Source organism: Sardina pilchardus, chromosome 19 (genome assembly GCF_963854185.1).
Source record: "Sardina pilchardus chromosome 19, fSarPil1.1, whole genome shotgun sequence".
NCBI lineage: Eukaryota > Metazoa > Chordata > Actinopteri > Clupeiformes > Clupeidae > Sardina > Sardina pilchardus.
The window spans coordinates 26,575,109-26,598,710 of record NC_085012.1 but is presented as its reverse complement, the minus strand read 5'-3'; the positions used below and the strand labels follow the sequence as shown (position 1 = coordinate 26,598,710).

General features: G+C 43.5%; 1 long non-coding RNA gene across 1 annotated transcript in view; it reads left to right on the top strand.

Moving 5' to 3' along the window:
• Positions 1-23,071, top strand: part of LOC134065638 (uncharacterized) — a 123,304-nt gene extending 100,233 nt beyond the window's left edge. Inside the window, exon 4 of the long non-coding RNA XR_009936315.1 lies at positions 22,934-23,071. This is a non-coding gene — a long non-coding RNA (uncharacterized LOC134065638). The remainder of the gene's footprint in view (positions 1-22,933) is intronic.
• Positions 23,072-23,602: the final 531 nt, after the last annotated feature.

Sequence of the window (23,602 nt, the reverse complement as noted above, 5' to 3'; positions counted from 1 at the left end):
ACCCAACACACATTTTTAAACACAGTCCAAGCCCTCTCCTCCACCTCCCACACCCGTGCCCTGCCACCGTTTAGTCCCAAATAATCTATCATTACAGCAATTCTGCAGAAAGTAACCATTTCACCCCAAAGTCAGCAGCAAGTCCATTCGAGGGCTCGTGTGTTTCTTGTGTTTGAGATTCCAGCCCCAGACACGTCTAATATACTGGATGCCTTCTCATTGATTGTGGGGGGTAAGCAGGACTGGTGTGTGTGTGTGTGTGTGTGTGTGTGTGGGGGGGGGGGGGGGGCATTTTGACTTAAGGTAGGCGAAAACTGCACGGGGGACATGCAGCTGCTCCAATCAGCTTGATTGTGATCCAGCGGCGCTCGGCGGCTCTTTGCAATGTTTCCGTCAATAGCAATAGGGTTTAATCAAGCTGCCTGGGACGTAATCATTACTTTAAAAAATTCAGCCTATGGAATCAATAATTCTGCTACAGTCTAAATGACAATATGCTTAAACATAGCACACGGCTGGCCCGGAGGGTAGGTCGGGTTTCGTGTTATGGGCTCGGTGAGTGACAGTTTCAGCCATTAGTGGTCTTTCATTATGGCAGGACACAGGTGGGGGCATTGCACTTACATACAAATCAGGGTGGCTACCTGTCTGTTGAGCGAAATGGGGCTCCATATTCAAGTGCACATCTTCATCTATTTTTTTCCCTTCTTCCTTCTGCTGCCTTTATTTTTTCCCCTCTTTCCTTTTTCCTTTGGCTGTTGGTCGAGCAATGTTATTTCAGTCACATCCCATATTTCGGAAAACATTTGAGAAATTCAGTGTGTGTCTGTGTCTGTGTCTGTGTGTGTGCGTGTGTGTGTGTGTGTGTGTGTGTGTGTGTGTGTGTGTGTGTGTGTGTGTGTCTGTGTGTGTGTGTCTGTGTGTGTGTGTGTGTGTGTGGTGCGGTGCGGTGAAGGAAAATGTAGATCTGACCCTGTAAAGCATGAGCACACAGACAGAGCATTAAAATGGAGAGTGCGGCTCGTCGTCCTCTGGCATTGGCGGGGACCTAATATTTGTTTTCTCTACCCTGAAGTGGACTCCTTTACAACAGACATATTTGCAATAATCTCTGGAAGCGTGCCCTGCATTCCAAGTCAGGCCCTGTGGAGGCAACCAGGGCTCCCTTTTGAATCTTTAATTAAATGAACCCGGTCATTGATAAAGCTTTACGGCCACTCTACCATGGCCATGTTCACGATAACAAATCATAGCATTCATTTGCATCACAATCCCCGCTGCCGCGCGCACAAGCACAGGGGCTGCTCCGTTTTAAAGTGTGGCGAACGAACACTGGTTTAAATTCATGAAGGGCTTAGCCAAGCCACAGGCTACATAGGAAAGAGTGGCACGGCGGTTGCAAGGGCTGATGGGTAAGCTGGAACAGTCCTGGTGAGGCTGCTGAGCTGTGCAATGGTAGCAGAGTGTAGTGCGTAGAAGCTTGCGTTCTACTCAACAACCGCCTATAGTGGTTACGCGTGTAGTTATAGTAATGGATGATGGGTAGTAGTCTAATACTGTATATGGTGCTTTGGGTTGTTTATGCTTTTGTGTGGAGTCTCTCCTTCCTCTCTTTCTCTCTATACATTCATACACACACACACACACACACAAACACACACACACACACACACACACACACACACACACACACAATGACGTGTGTGTCTTGTCCTTGTGTGTGTGTGTGTGTGTTTTTACATGTGCATTATTTTATCATAGCGAGAGCGTCCACTTAAAAGAAGGATGATTTTGCTTACACTCTGAATGTAACATTCAGGCAGCATGTAAAATGCATCTACACTGAAAGTCCGCTTTCTTCTAATCTATAAATGTATGCTAAAAGGATGGGTTTCAAAGCATGTGCTTCTGGATGTGCCTTTTAGACATGCATGTAGAAGTGTGTCCTCAAATTATCCCAATTGTGTCATAATTGAGCCATGCAAAATGGGGTACATCTACTGGAAGACATAGTTTTTACCTTGCAAGTCTTGTCCAATACATGACTTGCTTTCTTTTCATTATTGCGTTCATAATGGATCTTCCATCTCCACTTTGTGTGGTGTAGTGAAGTGTAGTGTTTTATAAATGGGATACAACGTTATTATGAGTATGTGTCCTATATGCAGCTGATTATTGTGCAATTATCTTTCCCTCCATTTGGTTTCGAAAGTTCCTTGAGAGCTGCTGCTTACTGGAAGGACTGCTGCTGAATGGCTGGGTGTATTTAGATGGGTGCACTTATTGAAGGCCTTGCGTGCCCACTGTGTGGACGGATCTATGGGATTTCGAGTGAGATGTTTGTTTACCTCAGTGGGACGTCATTGACTTTGAGAGCTGGCTTTGTTGTCCATCGGCTGGAGCATTCTGATTAAGTCAGCCATGTCGACCAGCAACAGGTTGTGATGTTTAGAGTAGTGAAACTCTGGAAGTGCTCTGTCTGCCATGCATCCTAGTTTGTATGACCATATAGCATTCATCCTTGGAATTCACGGTATTTTAAACAGTGAACATTTATCATTTCTTTCTTTTTTATAAATTCAGATATACCTAATTATCTGATTGCCTCACCAGAGGAGATATTACATTACACCACCAGTGACTTATTAAAAAAAGAAAATCTAATCACAGATCCCACGTCGTCTGAGCTCAGAGGAGCGAGGCGAGCCACAGGTGAGATATATCCAGCTGATTTGACAAGGCTGTGTAAATGAAGATGGCTGCCTGCTGAAGTGATCTGGAATATTAGCTTGTGGAGGTGCTGCGCACTCATTAGGATTACGGACATATCCAGGAGTCAGTCGTGGTTTAAGCACAAGATTATTAGAGTTCCCAAATGTGTTTACTTTTTCACTCACATGTGTTGCAGAGAGCAGCACATTGTCTGCCTACAAAATCCAAATTTAATGGAATTATTTGATTCTCGTTCTTTCGCACATAGAGAAACCACTTAAAAATAGGTGGCAGGAAGGATTTCTATCTGTGTTTACAGGTTGAGAAACACTGTATATCATAGCATACTATTAAGTATAAAGAATTTAAAGAAAAAGATATGAGCAATTTCGGGTTCGGCACTGTGGTGCGATCCTGATCTGCATCCACATAAAGTGCGGTGCCCTTATAGAAAATGTTAAACGTAGTGTGAAATTGTTTCTCTCTCATGGATCCCATGGCCCCTTACTTAAAACCATTCAGTGGAAATATTTTCGATGCATTTTTTTATGTAGAAAATGCAATACACAGTGCAGTCCTCCTTTTGTGGTGAAACACTTTTTTAATATATTCAGGCATCCCCAACGGAATGAGATGAGCCTTCGTGGGAAGGAAAGCGTTCTATCTGAAGAGAAGAAAGGTCACTGGCCCAGTCCTGCGAGGTGTGTGTTTTCATCCGCCAGCGAAACTGACCGAGCCGGGAACCTGACCTGGAAGTGACACGATCACTGGAAGGAGATTAATTAATCTGCTAAAATAAATTTTTACAACCTTTTTGCATGAAGGGCGTTCCCTCGCATCTCTCTGCCACATAAATCAGGCAATTTGGTGATTGCCCGTGCCAGGCCTAATGTTATTTCCCTGAAACAGATAATAACAATAATAATATGCACGTCATGCGGAGCTCATAAATATTGTGCTCAATCCCAGCGGAGAGGGTGCATATGCATAAAACAACAGTTACGAGGACAACGCGGGTGTGCTCTCCGCGCACTGAGACATGGGACTTGGATATGGTGACCCATGTGTTGCCTGGCTATGCATATGAAAACAGGAGGCTGCATTAATGTGCTCCCTAATGACCCTAGAAAATGAAGGCCCATTAGGGTAATGACATCTGCAGCGGGGAACTTGATGTTTTCTTATTCGCTATGAGTGAGCATGAGGCACAGACTAAATGAGTACACATGTATCGATATTAGATGAAATTATTGTTTCCTTTTTTTTTTTTGTCTTAGCCCCCCAACTCTGGTCTCCCTGAACTGATTGAAAGAACTTTGTCCAAAGGCTTTTCTTTCTTGCCAATTATAGCAACTGGGCTTAGAGGAGTAACTTTCATCTTCTGTGGCTCCTCATTCCTTGTGCCAGCAAACAAATACAAAGTCAAGCAGTGCATTCTCACCTTACGATCACCATGACAAACGGAGCCTATTCTCTATGAAGTCTGTGCTCTGAAGGATATCTGCTGGATGACTCTTGAATTGCATCACCATTCCATTTATGACTAGGAGAGGAGGAACAGGATTGGATGTTGCTTCCCTGATTCAAGGACATGTAGCCATTACATTACGAGAATAAAAGGGAGGACATTGCTCTGGCTGCATATGCATTGGCTTTTTACAACCCAGCAATCCTTTTGTGTGGTGAGGAAATCTCAAGACGAGTTGAAGTCTCAGACGAGAACACCGCTGCGTCTCTTAATGCCTTCGGGTGTCTCGTCTGATTTGATATATTTATGCAATATTTAGCATGTTTATGTGGTACATTTTTAAAACATTCTGGTTAACATCTGTCTATGACATGGAGGATGCTTTTCAACAGCTTGTGATCGAGAGAGGGTATGTCAATAGATATAGGCTTATTGATTCAATGCCATCAACCACTGCTTCAGACTTCATAGTGTTAGTGATAGAATGCAATCACAAACCTTGCCATTGACTCTATGGACACTATTAATACATGCTTTGTAATCCATGTAGTCTCATGGCAGACAGAATATCCTAAAGAAATGACCACACATTTTGTAACATTTGTAACATTTATTTCCATTGTAAAATCGTCGTAGACCTTGTAGATTGGCAAACACCTGCCAAATGAGTAAATCAGTGCCGTCTCGTTCCGGTAAGAAACCTACCTTATCCAAGGGCAGTTTTGACATCATCCATGTAAGAACAAATAGGTTAAAAGAATCTAATTCCGTTGGCATGTGATACCTGCGTTGCATCCCTTCAACATTCTAATTACCGTTTTTAATATCCACGTTGCATGAAGGAAGATAAATTACGGCTCTAGCACAATCTGACTGCAAACTCTGAGACAATCTATTATAATATCAGCTTTTGTCCACATCGCGTCTAATTACATCTCCAAAACGGCCGCGGCATCAATCAATAATTTTAATTTCGGACGCCCGCCCCTCCCCAACCGCCACCTCCTCCTCTACCCGCTCCCTTCATTTCATTGCTCGTTTCATGTTTGTTTTTGCTGAAGAAAAAATAAAGCCGGAGAGCGAAAAAAAAAAAAAAAACACCCTGGTAATGTATGCAGATCATGCAGCAGTCTCCCAACAGAGCTTCCAGCGAATTCCTGCCCATCGCTAAGCGACTCCAGACGACGGGAACCTTGACATTGTTCTAATTAACATGCAGATATGCATCACCTCATTGGCAATTCAAATTGCTTTCTCAGTAATGTACCTCAAATTGTTCTACTTCAAACATCACATTTGATTTCCCAGAGCCCCCCTGGGCATCGCATGATGTCTCGCTTTATCCAGACGGAGAGACGTTTATTGAGCAATATGCTCTGAGTCAGCTCATGCTGGCTTTCCCCTCGAAGAAGAACAGGAGAGAAAAAACTGAGCCCAGCACAAAAAAAATAAAAAAAACAGTCCTGGGACAAGCTTTTGTCTCCGAGTAATGACGGCGGATGCTCTCTGTGATGTTCCTCCTCCCTTCGTTTGCACCCCCCCATGCATACACATACATACACTCACACACACACACACACACACACACACACTCTCACACTCACACATGCACGCACGCACAATAAGCGTAGGTGTTTTTGGCATCTGGGCGGTTACATCCGTTAGTCCGGTGTTAGCGCGTGGCAGTACCTCTCCTGAACACCCTGCCCATGTGAGTGGCACGCTCCGCACGAGAGAGGGAGGCAGGGCGGACGCTGTCTACTTGTCTAGTCAGCGGGTTATTAATATGCGACGCATAACGGCAGCCTTGAGTGCCAGCCCTCTCCTCTCATCATTAAGCAGGAAAAAACGGAGCCAGCGGAAGCACTGCTAGCTGGTGTTGCACCCTCTTCTGTCCCCCCTGCCCCTTGCGTTCACAGATACAAGCTTCCTGTCAAGGCGGTTCTGAGGCGGGGTGGAGGGGTTGCCAGGTGTCAGTGTCTTTCAAGTTTCAGCAGCGTTCCCATGATCATGAGGTGCTGATGTGCTCCTGGGGTGCAAGTGACAAGGTAGGAGGTGCCCCTGCCAGTCCCGTGGGGTGGAGGTGGAGGTGGTGGAGGAGGTGGAGGTGGTGGCGGAGGCGGAGGCAGGAGTAGGGCAAGGCAGTGAGGGTTCGCCAGGAGTCAACAAGTGGCAGCATCGCTGATGCACAGTTATCCAGCACATTAATTTCCCCTGGCCTTGGCACAGCGCCAGCCTAGCCATCTGTTCCTTCTTGTCGCACTGCATGCCTCCCCCCACCCCTCTGTCTGTCTCACTCTCTCTCGCTCATCACAGCCCCTCAGAAATTAGCTTCACGTCTCGACGTGTTGCGTGCCTGCCATTCACCGTGCGCGTTGGAGACGGGCACTGCGCGCCACACGTGTACTAATCCAGTTGCCAGGTGTGCGTCACCCATTCACCCAGGTCCAGGTGGCACAGTGCCCACTCCATTCTGGTTCCATGTAAACAAAATGCCCCAGTGCACACAGTCACTGGTGATAAAAATCCACAAAGATTGTCATCGTGATCCTCATGATGACCACGTTTTGTTTTTGTTGTCCTCTTCAGCTGCTGTTAACAATAACTGTCAAACTCAGTTGCCACCCAATCGCTGTCAGGGTAATCGAGCTCCAGCTCTGGCATGGGAACCATTCTTCCTGTCTCCTTGCACCAGCTCTGTTTTCCCACCGGTGAGTTGGCACGGTGCACTGCAGCGCTTCCGTTGTCGTCGTCACTCACACACAGGACTTCTTCAGCCCCTACCCCTGCTGCCGCCGCTGCTTCTGCTACTTCATGCTCTTGGCGTGCCTGTCTGGCTGCCTGCCTTCCTCTTCCTGCAGACTAGACTAGAAGAAACAGCAGGGAAATACTCTTGGATCTACTGTGCAAAGGAGACCGACCCCCCCCCCCCCCTCCCGCTGAAGGACTCCATAACCCTGCAAACCCCCCCCCCCCCCACACACACACACATCCTTGTTTGAAGCTGTGGGAAAAAAGTGAATAATCAATTAAGTATTGATTTCTTGTAAGATTTTGTAAATTTCAAAGGCGAGACAAAGAGGATAGCTTAAAGGAGTGAGGCGGTAGGGACCCAGGGTAAATTAGCCCCAACAAAACAGCGGCTGCAGAACAAACTAACGCCTCATCAAAAAATCGCGCTCTCCCCCCTTTCTTTCTTCCTCTCCTTCTGACGGAATTAATGCTTGTTGCTCGAAGACAATGACTGATTTAAATCGGGACGGCAGCCAAACGAGTTAAACTCAACCACGATGAACGGCAGCTAATTAAAAGGGCACTTACAACAGTGCTCATTTGAATGTGGCATATGCAAATGAGATCGCTGCTCTTCATGGATCAGAAGGCAAGGCGTGCAAGGCGGAATTAGTGGCCATTATGCATGCGAATGCGCTTTGTTGTTTTTTTAAGCGCCACCAGAAGGAGCGGACAGAAAAGGAGGAAAAAAAAATACCCCCGAAAAAGTCACTCAAAAATTAAGATCACAAGAGGACCGCTGAATGGATTCCCCTGCGATTAGTGTTTTTTGTTGAGGGCGGGCACAGAGAGGGGGGCAAAAAATCTTGATCAGCGTCAAACCTATTAGGATGATCTGTGCCTTCTGACGGGGGTCCTCCGCGAATGGTAATTACAGTCGCAGGAATACCTAACTGCCAAGTGCATGGAAACTGCAGCGAAAATGAGAGCCGCTAATGATATTCGGCATGCAGAACATGTCATCTGCATGAAGACAGCGGGAAATTATAATGAAGCGTTCATTTCCCCGTCTCCCAGATAAAGCCGGATAGGGCTGGAGGGAACGCGAGACTAAATGAGAAAAGTTCTGTCTGTCTTCGTCCTGCTACAAGAGATGAAGCAACTCCTCCACTTTGAGTTGGGATTCCTATGTACAGTCTTCAAAAAAAAAAAAAAAAAAAGCAAGAAGAAAAAAAAAAAAAAAGCCAAAAGGAGAAAGAGAGAGGAGGGGGAAAAAACGCACCCTCAAGGCGGTAATAGGCAATTAACAGGCGAATACGAAATTAGCCAGCGGAGTATTTTACACGTGTCTGAGGTCTTCTCCGTGGGCACGCGGGTTTCCTCTGTGTTTCATCCATCTGTTTGGCAGACGTGGAGCAGCCGCGAGAAGAAGAAGCCCTCAGCAACGCCAGGCAGGCGCCAGGCTCCTGCGCTCCCTCTCTGCCTCCCTCTCTCCCCCGAGCTCACTGGCTCTGTTAGCACGCCTGCTTTGCATATATGCACAGAGGCAGGCAGGCAGCCAGGCAGCCTCTGCTGTTCGCCGGGAATAAACAGCCGTATGTTAAACAAGAGGATTTACATGGCACCGTGTAATGATGGGGGACTGGCGCGGGGAGGGCGCTTGTTGGCAGAGAGAGGGGGCAGGTACGGCAGAGACAGCAAAGGGGTGTGTGTGTGTGTGTGTGTGTGTGTGTGTGTGTTGAGGGGTGGGGAGATGAGGTGTGGGGGTGCTGGATGTGAGGGAACACCTGCATTGAGGATCTTGAGGATCATGTAGAGGAACAATAATGCTGAGCCTCTGACAAGTTCATACCAACCCCCACCCTAACAGCCACCCCCATCAAACCCCACTCCTCCCACCTCCCAGAAAATACCAGGGGGTGGGCGGGCATGTGTGCGCGTGTGTGTGTGTGGCATTGTCACCGGATCATATGACGGTGCGGAGGACTCCCTCTTGGCTCTTGCGTTTGGAGGAGGTCCCCTCCCGTGGCACAGGCGGGCGGAGGAGGGGGCTCGCTGGCTGGCTGGCTGGCTGGCTGCGGGTGGCATATGGGCTGGTAACAGGCTGGCAGTCCCGTGGGAACTCTGCAGTCATTTACATCTGCCGTGGCGTCTGAGGCTGGCTGCTATTACTCACCGACCGGAGATAAACTGCGCCGCAATTAATGGACGATAATGACGTTTGGTACTTTGTAACGAGATCGCTTTGTTTGCGTAATGTTTGCCGTGTCATTAACAGCCGGATCACCCCTCTAACAATTGACCCGTGCCCCTGTTGTTTGTATTGTGCCGTTATTTTGGCACCGCTTGGCGCAATTAAGCCAGAGTCAACAGCTTCTTTGAATGGCTTTTTTTCAAATTACGTCATTTGAATATACAATGATTGGAAAGCGACTGTAAAACGTAATTGTGCTTGAATTTTTTGAGTGCTTGAGTTTTTTTTTTAAAGAAAACCTGATTTTATGTACCTTTATACAAGACTACCTTCATGGCTAGAGGAGATCGCTGCAAAATACTTTAGCAAGCATACTACAGAATACAAGGTTCTCTCATCTGAGTGAATCCACTAAAAGCAAACATGAGACAATAGGTGAAATATTTTGTTCTGATGTTATAAACATGAAATAATGCATTTTTATCAATACATATGACACTTGCCATTGTTAAGAGAAAAAGGGATACATATTCCTCTTAGTGTTTAGACTGTAGCATCTAACGCATCAGAAGTACAGTATGTGTTGGACTTGTTAGTGGGCACTAAGGCACTGGGAGCCTGGCATGCTCTTCAACTTCATCCTTTGTCATTGATGTTGGAGGTCCTGGGTCTGCCTATGATGCAGTAATTGCAGTACGAGTTTGCGCGGCAGCTTTTGATCGTGGTCTAATTGATACAGAGTTCGGCCTCTGGCATCGTCAATGTGATTTAATTACATTAATTACAAACCAAAGGTTATTTAAAGGATACTCCTAAATATGAACGCAAGGGCAATTTACAGCAGACTCGTTAAAATACTATTACACATAACATCCTGAAATAAATTTCATTTTAGAGAAAAAAAATGCATTACATTGGAAATCATATATTAGCTCACAGTGGTCTAATGCAATATGTGTAACCTAATATCATTAGAACCCCCCACCCCCACCCCCCAAATAGAGACCCCTGCAAACGGGGCTCTAAATGAAGGAGAATGAAAGTCATCAGCGATGTGACATTCCTGCTTTAATGGCCTGAGCGTCTGGGGTCCAATATGACAGCAGAAATGTAATGTTTCATAACTGACAGTCCCTGGGTCTCTGTTGCCTAGGGTTGCTCAGCTGAGCAATAAACTGTAATTTGATTGATGGAAAATTGAAGTTGTCCATCTAACATGCTGTTCCCCCTGTGTTACCTCAGGCCCTGTGGCCTCCTGTGCACGTTAGACGACGTCTCGCATTGGAGCAAATGACATTTGTTATTTTTCCCACTGTTTTGCTTTGTTTTTCATATTCCTTTTGTCTTTTTTTTTTACCATTTCCATGGTCTGTCCTTAAAAGATGAGGTCCAGTTGCCTAGGCTGAATAGGCTCATATTAGAAATGTAATTAAATTAAAGTCATAAAGTAAGGCAGGGATAGGAGCACGGTGAAGGTGATGAATGACACAGAAGCAGTGTTTCTTTATCTGCACGGCCAGCCTCTCTGTCTGCATGGAGCAGCTTCAGCTAGATTAGAGGTCTGCCTTCGTCAACATCAGCAGCAGAGAGGCTGTAATGCAGTGTGATAAATACATGCTGATTCTCATGGAAATCATCGCAGGTCTCATCAAAGTAATCTGCCCAATAAGAACGATCTGGGAGAACAGAATTGAATGAGAAAGAAAGCTGGGGTTGTGAAGGCCCGTTTTTTTTATTTTCATCTGAAGAAGCATTTTCTCTTTGTCAATGAGGCGGCTTTAATACCTTTTTGTCACACTTTTAAAAGGATGCAGGCGTTTCTCCAGTGTGAGACTCATGCCTGAAAACTAATTGTTTTTGACCTAAAGCAGGCTTGACGAAAATCCATGAAAACATTTTTTTATGGACAGATTCAATGTTTTATTTATGACAAAGCCTTTTGTCAAAACGTCTTGTCTTGGCATATTAAATTTTGGAGACTTTCTTACTTTTATGTTTGAAATGTGGTCCTCAGGAAGGTCGACTTTAATCATTTGTATGAATGAACTTTTGCTGCACTTTCCCTAGTAAAAAGTTCAGTTGCGATTGCCATTAAACCGGCTCATGTGGCTTTTTGTTTGGCTGTTGTGCGACTCAGCTTTTGTGCAGTTGTAGATGGTGGCAGTCCTTTGAAGAACCAAATTGCGACATCTCTGAATGTTATGATGTCATGAAACGAGAAGGGGCCTTTTATTCTCCAGTGATTTTATGATCTCCGCGCATGAAACCCAATATGCACATTTGTATTGGAAGAATCCAGTTTTACAACAGCTATCTGATAGATGTCTGCAAGATGATTCTCCACCTCTTTGTTCTGGTTACCAAGCAGAGGCTGTTTATTAGATTAAAAATCAGTCACTCTGACATAAAACAGGAAAAGTGCAAAATTGCAAAGAAACTATGCCGCTCCAACTGGCAGAGGCTTTGTTCTAGGCTTTTATTACAAAATGGGGCCAAATAGCTGGGGAAGGCCGCGGTAATACAGTCCTATGATTTAAACCAGCAGTATGTCCTCTTTATGACCAGGGACCTCAAATATGTCTTACATGGAATGGGCCTCCAGTCATTTTATTGTGGAATTAAAACAAGAGCAGCATTTAATTGGAGAAAAATGAATCAGACTGACTTACATACAGACAGAGTGCATAGGCAGCCCTGTGTGAGGAGGTATGTGGGAATACTGCACTGAGGAGGAAACAGACGGTGCTGAGGGAAGTTGAAACCTGACTGGACGCCATGTTGCTGCTGTCATCTTCTAAATTAGATCACCAAAAAAAAACAAGTGGAATGGTGCCTATGGCCGGGCGTACCTCTGAAGATATTTATGTGAGGTTGTGTTTGTAGTTATGTTTAGATTTGTCTCTCATTTCTCACGCGTCCACAGCAGTGGAACATTGACAGAATTATTTCTAGACAAACATGTTGGAAAACAGTTACAAATAGCCAACATTGTGGCTGCAGTCAGGGATGCACAGAGTCCAACCCGAGAGGAGGAGAGAGGGAAGGGGAATTCCTTTCTAGGAGTGGCTAGGATCTCAAATATGGTATGATTCTTACTTATGACAAGCAGAAAATACATTGCTATGTCGCTAAATCAGACTCGTAACTTGCGTTCCTGCTGGTGATGGTTGGGGCAGATTCATAAAAACAGTGGCTTTTGCTCACTGGTGTTTTGGTTCACTGCATGGGACCTGCATCCCTGATGTATACAGTATGATGTAGGCCTCAATACTGATATGGTGGGAATAATTGTGACTGTCACGACCATAGCAGTCTGAAGGAAGCTATCCACTGATTATTGTATGGATGGATATGAAGGCAGCAAGTTGGCTTCTGCCAAGAGAATCAACCTGATACTACTGCACTCTTATGCAACTGAATGCACCAGAGTATTTGAGGTCAGACTCATCAATCAATGCAGAAGAACGTTTTTAAAAAGCCTTTTATGGCATTTGTTGTAGAAACATCTATTGTTTTACAACTTAACAACTTGGCCGCGACTTTATCTTAGAAGTATCATTAAAATATTCAGTTTTTATCTATTTCATATACTGTGGATAGAAAGGTAAGAAATTATTTCATGAATTGCTACCACCAAACTAAACTGGAGTCTTTCATGAACACATAAGTGGCTGCAGTGGTAGTAGCGAAAAGCATGTAGTTGCAAAAGTAATGGATACCAGTTAAAACAGAATAGTAATGAGGGCTTCAAACATGGAAAATGAAAATGGAAGTATTAATTTTCAGTCCTCGGGAACAAATTAAATTTATAGATAACACCTGTATCATTTGTGAGGTTAAAACGCATGCATATATTCATCAGTTCCCTGAAGTGATGCTCTAATGATGCACACAGGCATTAGCTGTGACCAGAACTGCTAATTGGCTGCAGAAAACATCGTTCTGATCTGCACCCACCATCTTTTGATGATGTATTTAGTGCAGGTATGCTAGTGATGGCAGTCTTGCTGTGGCCTTTCACTTTCTCTCTCTCTCTCTCCCTCTCTCTCTCTCTCAATCTCTCTCTTTTTTCTCTCTCTCTGTATTTTTATTCTGTTGGACTCTGTCTTTGCGGCTGCCTTACAGCCGTCCTCTGAAGGAGGTTGAGCAGAGGCTTTATTTCTGTTTGATCTGGAGAGATTTTACAATGGGAGGCTCAGGTTCATATTTCTTTTGATGGGGGGGGGGGGGTGTCTACAAAACTACAGGCGTAATCTGGTACACAAAGCCAATGTCATTATAGATGTGGCACATTATTCTAAAGTGGCAAGTGATGCAGCTCGCAGATGGAAGATAAGGTGGGGAAGGAAATAGCGAAGGCGCTGGAGTGAGCACTAGAATTTGTCACGGGCAGATAAACTGTGCCGCGGTTGATCCAGCGGATGTGCCAGCGCTGCTCCCGTTGTTGTTTTTCTTTTTTTTTCTCCAAACAAAAATCCCCCCCCCCCCCCCTTGCCTCCTCCACCCCCGCCACCTTTCAGGTTTATCTGACGCACAATGAATACAGCAATTTGATCTAAACAGACTAAAACACAGTGGAATAGGGTCGCGCTGGCGGCGCCTGACCTTGAGAGAGACGTCTACGCGGTGAAAGCCCTACCTGTTCGCTAACCACAAGTCTCGCACAACAAGTCAGATGAGTGGGCTGGGGGGGTGGGGGTGGCGTTAAGAAAGCCTCTGAGATGTAGGAGTAAAGCACACATCAATAAAGAGACAGGGATAAAAACGCCCAATCAATGCTAGGTGGACAGGCCAACGCTCGCCCATCTGCCCGCCAGCCCGCCCTCTGTTTCTATTGTGGGCCTCCAAACTCTCACGCTTTGCTCCATTCTTTCATCCGACACGCAGCGGGCGCGTTTGTTGGATGCTTTGAGCATGCTTTGCCCACGTGTTTGCCCGTGTTGTTGAGATGCGTTGCTGCGGCGAAGCGGCGTTTGGTTGTGGATGCCACGTGGAGGTTTACAAACAGGTCTTTGTACCGTACTTGTACTCTGAGTGGTCAGCGTTGCGGGCCTACTGAGTTTCTTAAAACACGTGTTTCCCACATCCTACCTGGTAGACCCTGCTGACGCTGATTTGGGCCGAGTCTAAACCAAAAGAATGTTCAAATACAGCAAACGTTGAGGCACACTGAATTTCTTGAGACTGTTGGTCAAACGTGGGCCAAAATGGGGCCAGATCTGATGTTGGTGTAGCTTCCAGCTTGGGACAATGTCTCCCTCATCAACAGAGAGACAGCATGGCCCCAGTCGTGGCGCGACTGGCTGGGGCACCTGCACCGCACGCTGGCGACCCGGGTTCGATTCCCGCCCCGTGGTCCTTTCCGGATCCCACCCCTATTCTCTCTCCCACTCGCTTCCTGTCACTCTACACTGTCCTGTCACATTAAAGGCATAAAAGCCCCAAAAAATATACTTAAAAAAAAAAAAAAACAGAGAGACAGCACAGCAGTGTCCACTCCCCCCCTAACCCCCAACTGAAATAGGAGTGCAGTACTGTGTGACTATATCATCATCTCTCACAAGGAAGGAATCAGTGATTTATGTGTGCGAATATGTGCGTATGTGTGTGTGTGTGTGTATATGTGTGTGTGTGTGTGTGTGTGTGTGTGTGTGTGTGTGTGTGTATCTGTGATAATGTGTTGTATGGAGGAGACCCATCAACCCCCTACACACACACACATGTACTTTCCCTCTCACACACACACACACACACACACGCACACACACACACAAACACCTCCTTCAGCCGGCGTGGCTACCAGGAAGTGCGGCATCAGCAGAGTGGAATTCAGATAACCGCTCCATTAAAAATGGAGCCTTTAATTTATTGATCAGCGCAGCGCTGGGCTGCGTGTCTGGACTGGGCACTCTGCTCCGCTCGGCTCTCGGGGCGCGCGGGATGAGGAGAGGAAAGCACGTTTTGGTTTATTTATCCCCATCACTAGGTTATTAATCACACCAGAGTCTGATACATGCCTGTATGAGAAGAGGCTCTGGAGGGGGGGGGGGGGGAGGGGGTGGTCAGTTGGAGACGCCATCCTTCCTCCCATGAATCACCTCCCAGGGAGTCTCCCTGTCTCTCTCTCTCTCTCGCTCTCTCTCTCTCTCTTGGTGGCGCTCAGAACTTGTCTGCTTGTTAATAAGAACTGCATTAAGTGTGATGTGTTCGTCTTCGGGGCGTCTCGTGTCTCGTCGGGTGATTCATCTCGGGTGCTATGTGCTTGATTGGAGTCCTGTTACTGCTAGTGCCGCTGCTGCTGCTGCTGCTGCTACCACTGCTGCTGATGGTGCTGGGGCTGCTGCTCCTGATGTTGGTGATGGGACAGGGGGCCTGTGTGCCATGCTGGTAATGTGGAAAATGAAGTGATATTAAAGGGGAGGGATGTGTTCCTCACCCTTAATAACCTCTTGCTGTGATGCCTAACGACCCCCAGCCTCTCTCATCTCAATGAGAAAGTGTGTTTAGTGTATGTGTGTGTGTGTGTGTGTGTGTGTGTGTGTGTGTGTGTGTTTGTGTTTGCACTCGTCTGTCTTTGTCATGTCTATGTGTACACTTGGTGAGTGTGTATGTGTTTAATTTGGGTGTGTAGCATGTGTGTGTGTGCTTGAGACCGAGAGTCTGTTTGTTTGTAAACGTCAGTGTTTGATTGGGTAGATGTAACCTTTAACCCCAGAAGTGAGACCATTAGTGATTTAAATGTAAAGAAGATTGACTTCATGCTGAACCTCAGTCCTGGGCAATGTTAAGAATTAGACAGCGGGCGGATTGCAAGCGCAGCCGTGTTCTCTTCCTCTCTCCTCCTCTCATGGGACACTGGCACTAAGCCTGTTGCTTGTTAGCTGTGAAATTGTTGATTGTTAGCTTTCTGTGGGCCCTTCGGATGCTGTGTGTCTTAAATTGAATTGTCAACGTCTCTCGTTTGGTTGGATGAAAGTGTTGTGAAAGGGTTCGGAAGCTGCTGGCACCTTGTTGGTGTTTTTGTGTGTGTTTGCATCCTGAAATGAAACCTGAGAAACTGCAGGAATTTGCATTTGAAAATGAAAGCACTCCCAGTGAGCAGGTGTTTGGGTTCTTGTGCCGTGCAGAATAACCGTCAGAAAACAGACACACTGGCGCACGCACACACACACACACACACACACACACACACACACACACACACACAGGGGCGCCGCCAGAAATTCTGGGCCCCATGAAAGATTTCGATTTAAGGCCCCCCCCCCCCCCCCCCCTCAATTTTTTTTTAATAACAATAATTATTTAAAAAATGCATATATAATAATAATGATAAAAATAACATGTATTTGATACCATGCTAAAGTTGCCTAAAAAGAGGAATAGGCTATAAAATCATCATTTGACAACTGATCTTAATGCCTTAATTCAAAAAATGAGTAAAAATCAATCATTAGCCTGTTTGATGCTCATTGAGATCAATGCAAATCAAACAGGCTAATAGGCCTACTGGAAAAAGCACCATGTCAATCTATAGATATGGTGAAGGGTATGTGATGATGTGGGGCTATTTTAATTCCAAAGGCCAAGGGAACTTAATCAGGATGCATACAGTAATATCCTGGATCCATGAAAAACATATAAAAAATCCTCCTGCTCCTATGGTAATTTAACTTAGGGGTCAAACTTCCTTCCCCCAAACATTTAAGGAAGAACTTTTATTTATTGACGATACATTCTTCAATCACAAAGAAAATTGGTGTCCTTAGCGGTTTGATTTTTACTCATTTTTTTTAATTAAGGCATTACAATCAATTGTCAAATTATGATTTTAAATTCCTCTTTTTAGGCAACTTTAGCATGGTAGCCTATCAAATACATGTTCTCCCCACATATAATTATTATTTTTATTAATAAAAAAAATGCACAACTGTCTGAATCACACTGAATAGACTGTTGCCTTAAAATGAAAATGCCATGGTACATATTATGGAATATATCGGTTTTCTTTTATAAGCAAATATTGTTAGGCCACTATGCAGTTCTTTCAAGCCAAATGTTCATGTGTTGAGAGAACTTGCATGCATCACATATGGATTTAACATTCTGTATGCACATTGGGGATACTTCAGAGCTCTCCAGCAAACATCATCAGGGTGTCAATCATGTATTCCAATTGTTGTCTTTATTGACTTACTGTATGTGATCAAATGTTTGCCTTGATTAATAACTAGTTAATTATTGTATTGTATTGCTCACCTCCTCCTTCAATTGGGATTTGGGTTGATGGCTGGGTCCTATTCCTGAGGATGAATCTGTAGTATGTATGTTGGGCATCTCATTAGTTAAGAAACCAGTTCTTAGCACCAGCAGTCGTGTAGGCTAATATTTTATCTTGCATAGCCTAGTTTATTGCTCAAGTTCAACCAGTTACAGACTACTGTAAATTACACTCACAGACCCTCTACATATCTGTTCTCCCATGGCAATAAACGTGGAGTGTTTAGATAAAATAACACTGCACTTCTTAGCCTACTGAAAATTGTTGTTTTGATATTAAAACGAAATCATCTCTTTTATCAGCTAGCTAGCTAGTGTGTTGTGTCATGGCATCCAGTGTCAGTGAATTACCTTTCTTTTGGAAAAACCGAGTGACTGATTGTCGACCTTTTTTCTCCCTCATAGCTCTTCTGCTTGCGTTTGTGATATCCAGACTAAAATGCACGCACCTATGCAGAGTGCGAATTGGGGGGAAGGATAGCCTGCTGCTCATAGTTCGAATTACATGGGGGTGGGGGGTAAAAACATTAATAAATGCCGGTTGTAATGACACATTTTCAACGAGCTAGACGTCTGCTAGCAAGTTACATTTACCCAGGAGCAGCAAAACGAATTTAGCCTACTGGAGGAATTTACGTAGCGTCTGCGTTTTGTCACTCAATGTTGACACTAGGTCTATGTGCTGAAGTCGTTTTCTATCTCCGTTCTAGCGCCACGGTGGTTGAAAATGGTACGGTCCACAATAGGGGTGTTTGAAATCGCTTAGATTATGTTCCTACAGTGAAAATAGCAGTTGACTTGTAAAACCATATATAATTTGCTTATTTAAACAGATCAAATGAAACATTTCTTCAGAAATCCTACAAATGACAATACTATTAAAATATTATTGATAGCCCTCAAAGGGCCCCCTGTCAGTGCTGGGCCCTTAGAATCGTCCTAACCTTACCCCCCCTGGCGGCGCCCCTGCACACACACACACACACTCACACACACTCATACAACAGGTTCTCCCACAGACAAACACACAAAGTGAAAAATAAAGATAAACAAAGGCCCACATCTTGTGATGGTTAGCTGTGATGCGTGCAGGTTCATTCTTTTGTGCTCAGATCCGTTTGGAGAATGAAACTAATATGTCCTGGCAACGGTAGCCTGAGAATAGACTCAGAAGCCTGCGAACGTGCTGTGGAGGGGGCAGGGGGGTCATACCAGGCCTTGTGTCCTGCACTTTGCATTTGTGGTTGTGACAGTTTACAAAAGCAACATTTACTTGCAGCAAGAAACATCTGCGCCAGAAGAATAATTAGCATATAGGTAGTGACACCTCTGTCTATGCAGTATGCAATATGAATATATATATATTTTTAAAACCAACATTGACAGATATCCCAAAGGTCCTCTGGATAATCAAAACATTGTACAAATTTAGCATGTTGTGTAAACATCATAAGATCTATTAATTCAAGAATGAGGTCATTCAACTCTGTTATACCCATTATATTGTACAAATTACTTGTAGGGGGGATATTGAATTTGTTCACAATTTCTCTTCATATTCCTTTACAATTTGAATGAATAAAGTTAATATGTAAGAAGACTAGGGTTGTCAATGAATATTCTACACGCTTATATACGCTATATTAACATAGTAAAAAAAAACAAATGGACATACACTTTCGCTAACGTTGTAGGACAAGCCATTTGCCACTTGGCCTTGGCAGAGGTATGGACTTTTTTAGTACCCTTCTGGTTGAAAGTGAAATGTAGGTCGAGCTGAAATGAGTAATTCAGCTACAGCCATGTGCCAGAGATGGCAGGCAGGTTGCCACCCAGCTCAACCACATAGAGTTGTTTACATACCAAACAAACCGATTTCCGTCTGCAAATCATTTGGATTTTGGTCAGTACAGGGTGAACTCATTAAACCTTAAGAAAACAAGCTGTATGCAAACGATGTAAGCTTCTAGCATTAGTGGGTATATGCAGCTCCTAAAATACATGATAATATAGATCAATACATGTAGTTATGTCTGGTGTTTCTGTTAGCCCTCTTATGAAGCATCAGCCTTTGTCCGATGTTATTGTCTGTCATCTTTTGAAGCATCAGCCTTTGAGTGCGGTTTACCTCCTTTCCACTCATCTGCTATGTTGGACTCTACACACCAGGCAGAACACCTCCACATGCACAGACTTAAAGGTACACTTCACCGATTAGCATTAAGCTTTGAATCTTTAGAAAAACTGAGAAATACGGATTTCAATGTTGGACTTCCTGCTTTCAATGATGTAAAAATCATCATTTTACATTGTTGAAAGCAGGAAGTCCTATTCATGGTTTTCATTGAAATCTGTATTTCTCCCATCTCAAGGCAAACTGAGGGAATGATGCACGACCATTCAAAAACATGACTGGTTTTCTAAAGATACAAAGCTTAATGCTAATCGGTGAAGTGTCCCTTTAAACACAAGGTGCAGATGCCGACTTCAAATCTATTTTGCCCTCTTATGACATAATGCACAAAAATAGATGTCAGAATGTTTTTCAAGCATCCTTTGGGCTCATTCTAACTGCATCAAAGAACATCAATATGCAAGACCACTAGAACAGTACAAAGACGTCCTTTAACTGTAAATACAGATTTCTCTCTCTCGACGTAACATTTGCTGTTATTACTTTGAATACAAACATGTAATCTTGTTTTGACTAGGGTTGAGCATGGAAATCCGGTTCCGATTAGCTGTTCCAATATGGCAATGGGAATGGTAGTAGCAGCAGAGTGAACAACAAGGTGGATTTCAGTGCCTCATTTTGGTGCCTAGGGTTTGCTGTTTATTGAAATATATGTCACATGCATGATACTGTATATGTGCAGTGATGCTTCTGTTGCATCATCTCTAACACTTACTCTGATAGCACCAAGGTCTACAGTTATTGATAGCCAAACCAAACACCTTTACAAACCTTGTTGAATACCTGTTTGACAGCTTTCATGACCCAACGCCAAGTACATTCACTGAGTTCTTGTATAGATCTAGAAAGCCACCCACAAAGCATGCTAAAGTCTATCAAACAACAATCCCAAATATATCCCAATTTATACTGAATAGCATGCTAACCTGCAAATGGTCCTCTATTGGTAATGTTATGCGCAAAGTTGTACATCTAATGTAAAAGCTTTTCTTTAATCTCATGCTGTGTTCTGAACTAATGTTTCAAGTTTGTTTCTTTCACATGAAGCTTCTATAGCATCACAATGAATTTGAAGATCATACTAAAAGTAGTTGCTTATATATATATATATATATAAAAACATGCCTCTGTGTAGTGATATTCCCGAGCTGTCATATTTGCCTCTGGTGCTCCAGGCGTTATACAGGCAGCAGAAGCATCACCACACATGTTTTGGCTAGTTAACCTGTTCTGACAGCAGGTAGCCAACAGTGGAAGACGGTTAAAATGCCTAAAGAGAAACTGTGTGTAAATTATGGTTGAGAATAAAAAGATTCCTTCTGAGTCCCGAAAGGGTCATGTGTAGAAAAAAAGAGAGAAAAAAAGAAAACTTGAATGTTTTTGGTGTGCACCGGAAAGTGTCTGGTGCACACTAGAAACTTGGAAAATGAAATTTGAATTTTTTTTTTTGCATTTGTCCCTTTAGGGGCTCCATAGATTCCAACACAGGGTTTCAAATTTAATGAGGCATTTGAGGACACATTGGATAAACTTGAAAGTAGACAAGTGCATCTGTTCTTTTACTTGTGTTTGCCAATGAGCTGGCACTGTGTGCGTCTGTTGTAAGCTGTGTTAACATTTAATAGCTAAACTTCATAGGCAATGGCAGTGTTTCCCAAACATTTTTGTCTAGCAACACACTATTTACTATGAGAAAATATTATGGTACACCACCATGATGTTAAACTTATAACATAAGTTGCAAAATAGCAGGTTTATTGGTTTATTGCTGTTCATTGCCCCGCCCTCCATGGCGAAAAAAAAAACAAAAAAATACAACAAAAAAACACGCTGGTGTTTTGACACATAATGTTAATGTTGGCATGCTGTGTGTGAACCAAGTGTTGATTATAGCCTACTTCCAGTCCGTTGCTCACTGTTTCAATTCTCTTTTTTCTATTCAGCATGACAAATGAGTAAGGTTCATGGTCAAGCATCCTTTTAAAGTGTTTCTCTCTCAGTTCATTTCTATGCCTTTTGGCTATGCAGCATGGAAGTCATTAACACTTTTGCTACTTATGAATGCAGCTATGTTGTTTTGCGTCCCTTTTTCAGGTATGATTGATAGGCTTTTTGATAGGCTGTTAGTTGTATGTGAGGGTAATATTCCCTGACCAATAATAACGGTATGTAGATGGATAAAAGTGCAAAACTGTATGCAGATTCAATAGTAAGTAGTAAAGTCATGAAATGTGATTTAGATAGCCTTCAGTTTTGGCCAATTGTTATTATCAAGAACAATGAAAACTCAATATGGATCTTTCCTGCGACACACCTGCACAACACTTGGTACCTAGTTTTAGAAACACTTGGCTATGGCAGGCCACCTCATCAGAATAAAATGACAGAAACCTACAATTCAATTAAATTCAAATCAGTTTTGACTGGAAATAATGCAATTGCACCCTTTGATCGTTCAGTGAATATATAGTTGAATTTGTTCAAATTTGTCTTATCAATCAAAAATGCAATTTAATGTTGTTGACCATCGGTTTAGGCATTTTCTTTTTTTTTACCTTTTGTTGTATGTAGGGATTTATGTCTGATGCTGATGTTTGTGTTATTTTTGTATATTATGTAAACTACTGTATGTCCAGAAAATAAAAAAAGAGAAAAGGTAACTTTGTTTGTCAATTCCAAAGGTTGAACAGTAGTCTTGTTTATTGTTGCATCCATGTGTGATATGTCTTTAACTGAAAGATCCCCTCATTCAATTTTAAAGTGTAAACTGCTGCCAGGCATATGGAAGTTCTTTCATGTACAGTACATATGTTACTGTACATAGACATGAATGGCTTAATCTGGCAATTGACTTGGGTTTTGATGAACCACCATGATGCACCACCCAGTTGCCCCTGGTTCAGAGTAACCAAGTGTAAGAGTAGACACCTCCAGCAGGTGTTGAGTTTGTGTAGGTGGGTGGGGTGTGGGGGAGTTGGTAGTAGATCCTTTAATCTGGTAATATGTGTGTGTCTCTGTGTGTGTGTGTGTGTGTGGGGGGGGGGGGGGGTGTTCCCCATCTGGAAGTTTTACTGCCAGTAATTTAGGAACCTCTGCACAGTCTTGGAGAAGAATGGATTTCATTCAGTATGAAATCAGACCAACGCGATAACATTTGGATAAATGAAACGAGTGTTAATTTTAGGAGACGGGACCTTTTCAAAAGCAATTTGTGTTTTTTGCCTCTCTCCTCTGTTTGTTGACTTTGCTCTTAATGTGACAACTGTGACATAGATTTCCTCAACAGATGTATTAATGTTTTTTTTCTTCTTTTCTTCCTTCTGTCTTTTTTTCTGGAATGGTTTCATCTGGACAGGTGTTTCCTGTCCCGTTTTGACATGAAATTAAACACAAGTCCAGATGTTTGGCCTGAAACACAGCCAGGGAAACCTGCGCGGGCATTTAATCAAAGCTGGGAAAGGAGAAACTGCAATAAAGCCTGTGCCCCTTGAAAGAGCTCTGCACGTCACATAGGTGTACGAGCGCACATTTATTAATGGACCCTCCAAGACATATTTCTTTCTTTTCTTCTTTAATGCTTTGCAAAGAGTACAAAGCACATATGCATTTGGAAGTGAGTCTTAACTTGTCTCTAATAATCATATCCAGAGGTATACAGAATGATCATAGTTTTTACATCCTCGTTTTTTGAATTTTCATTTCATTCTTTTGGTTTGGTTTTGATTTCAGTTTAGTTTTAGTCAGTTACTACTTTGTTTTTTTAGTTAATAACCCTAGGGTAAGTCTCATTAATAAAACGGTAGTGTTAAGTATAGCTTTTCAGGTATGGTATCATGAGAAAAGTCTTGATTTAGAAGCTGAATAAGCTGGTTGAAAGAATGTGATCTGCAATACATTTTTATTCCAGGTCCTGGTTATAGGCCACTGTCTCTTCAGATGTCAAACAGAATAGGGGAAAATGGTATAGCAATTATTGTGCAAATGGAAAGGGGAGGGGGCTAAGATGAGTTAGCCTGGAATTCCA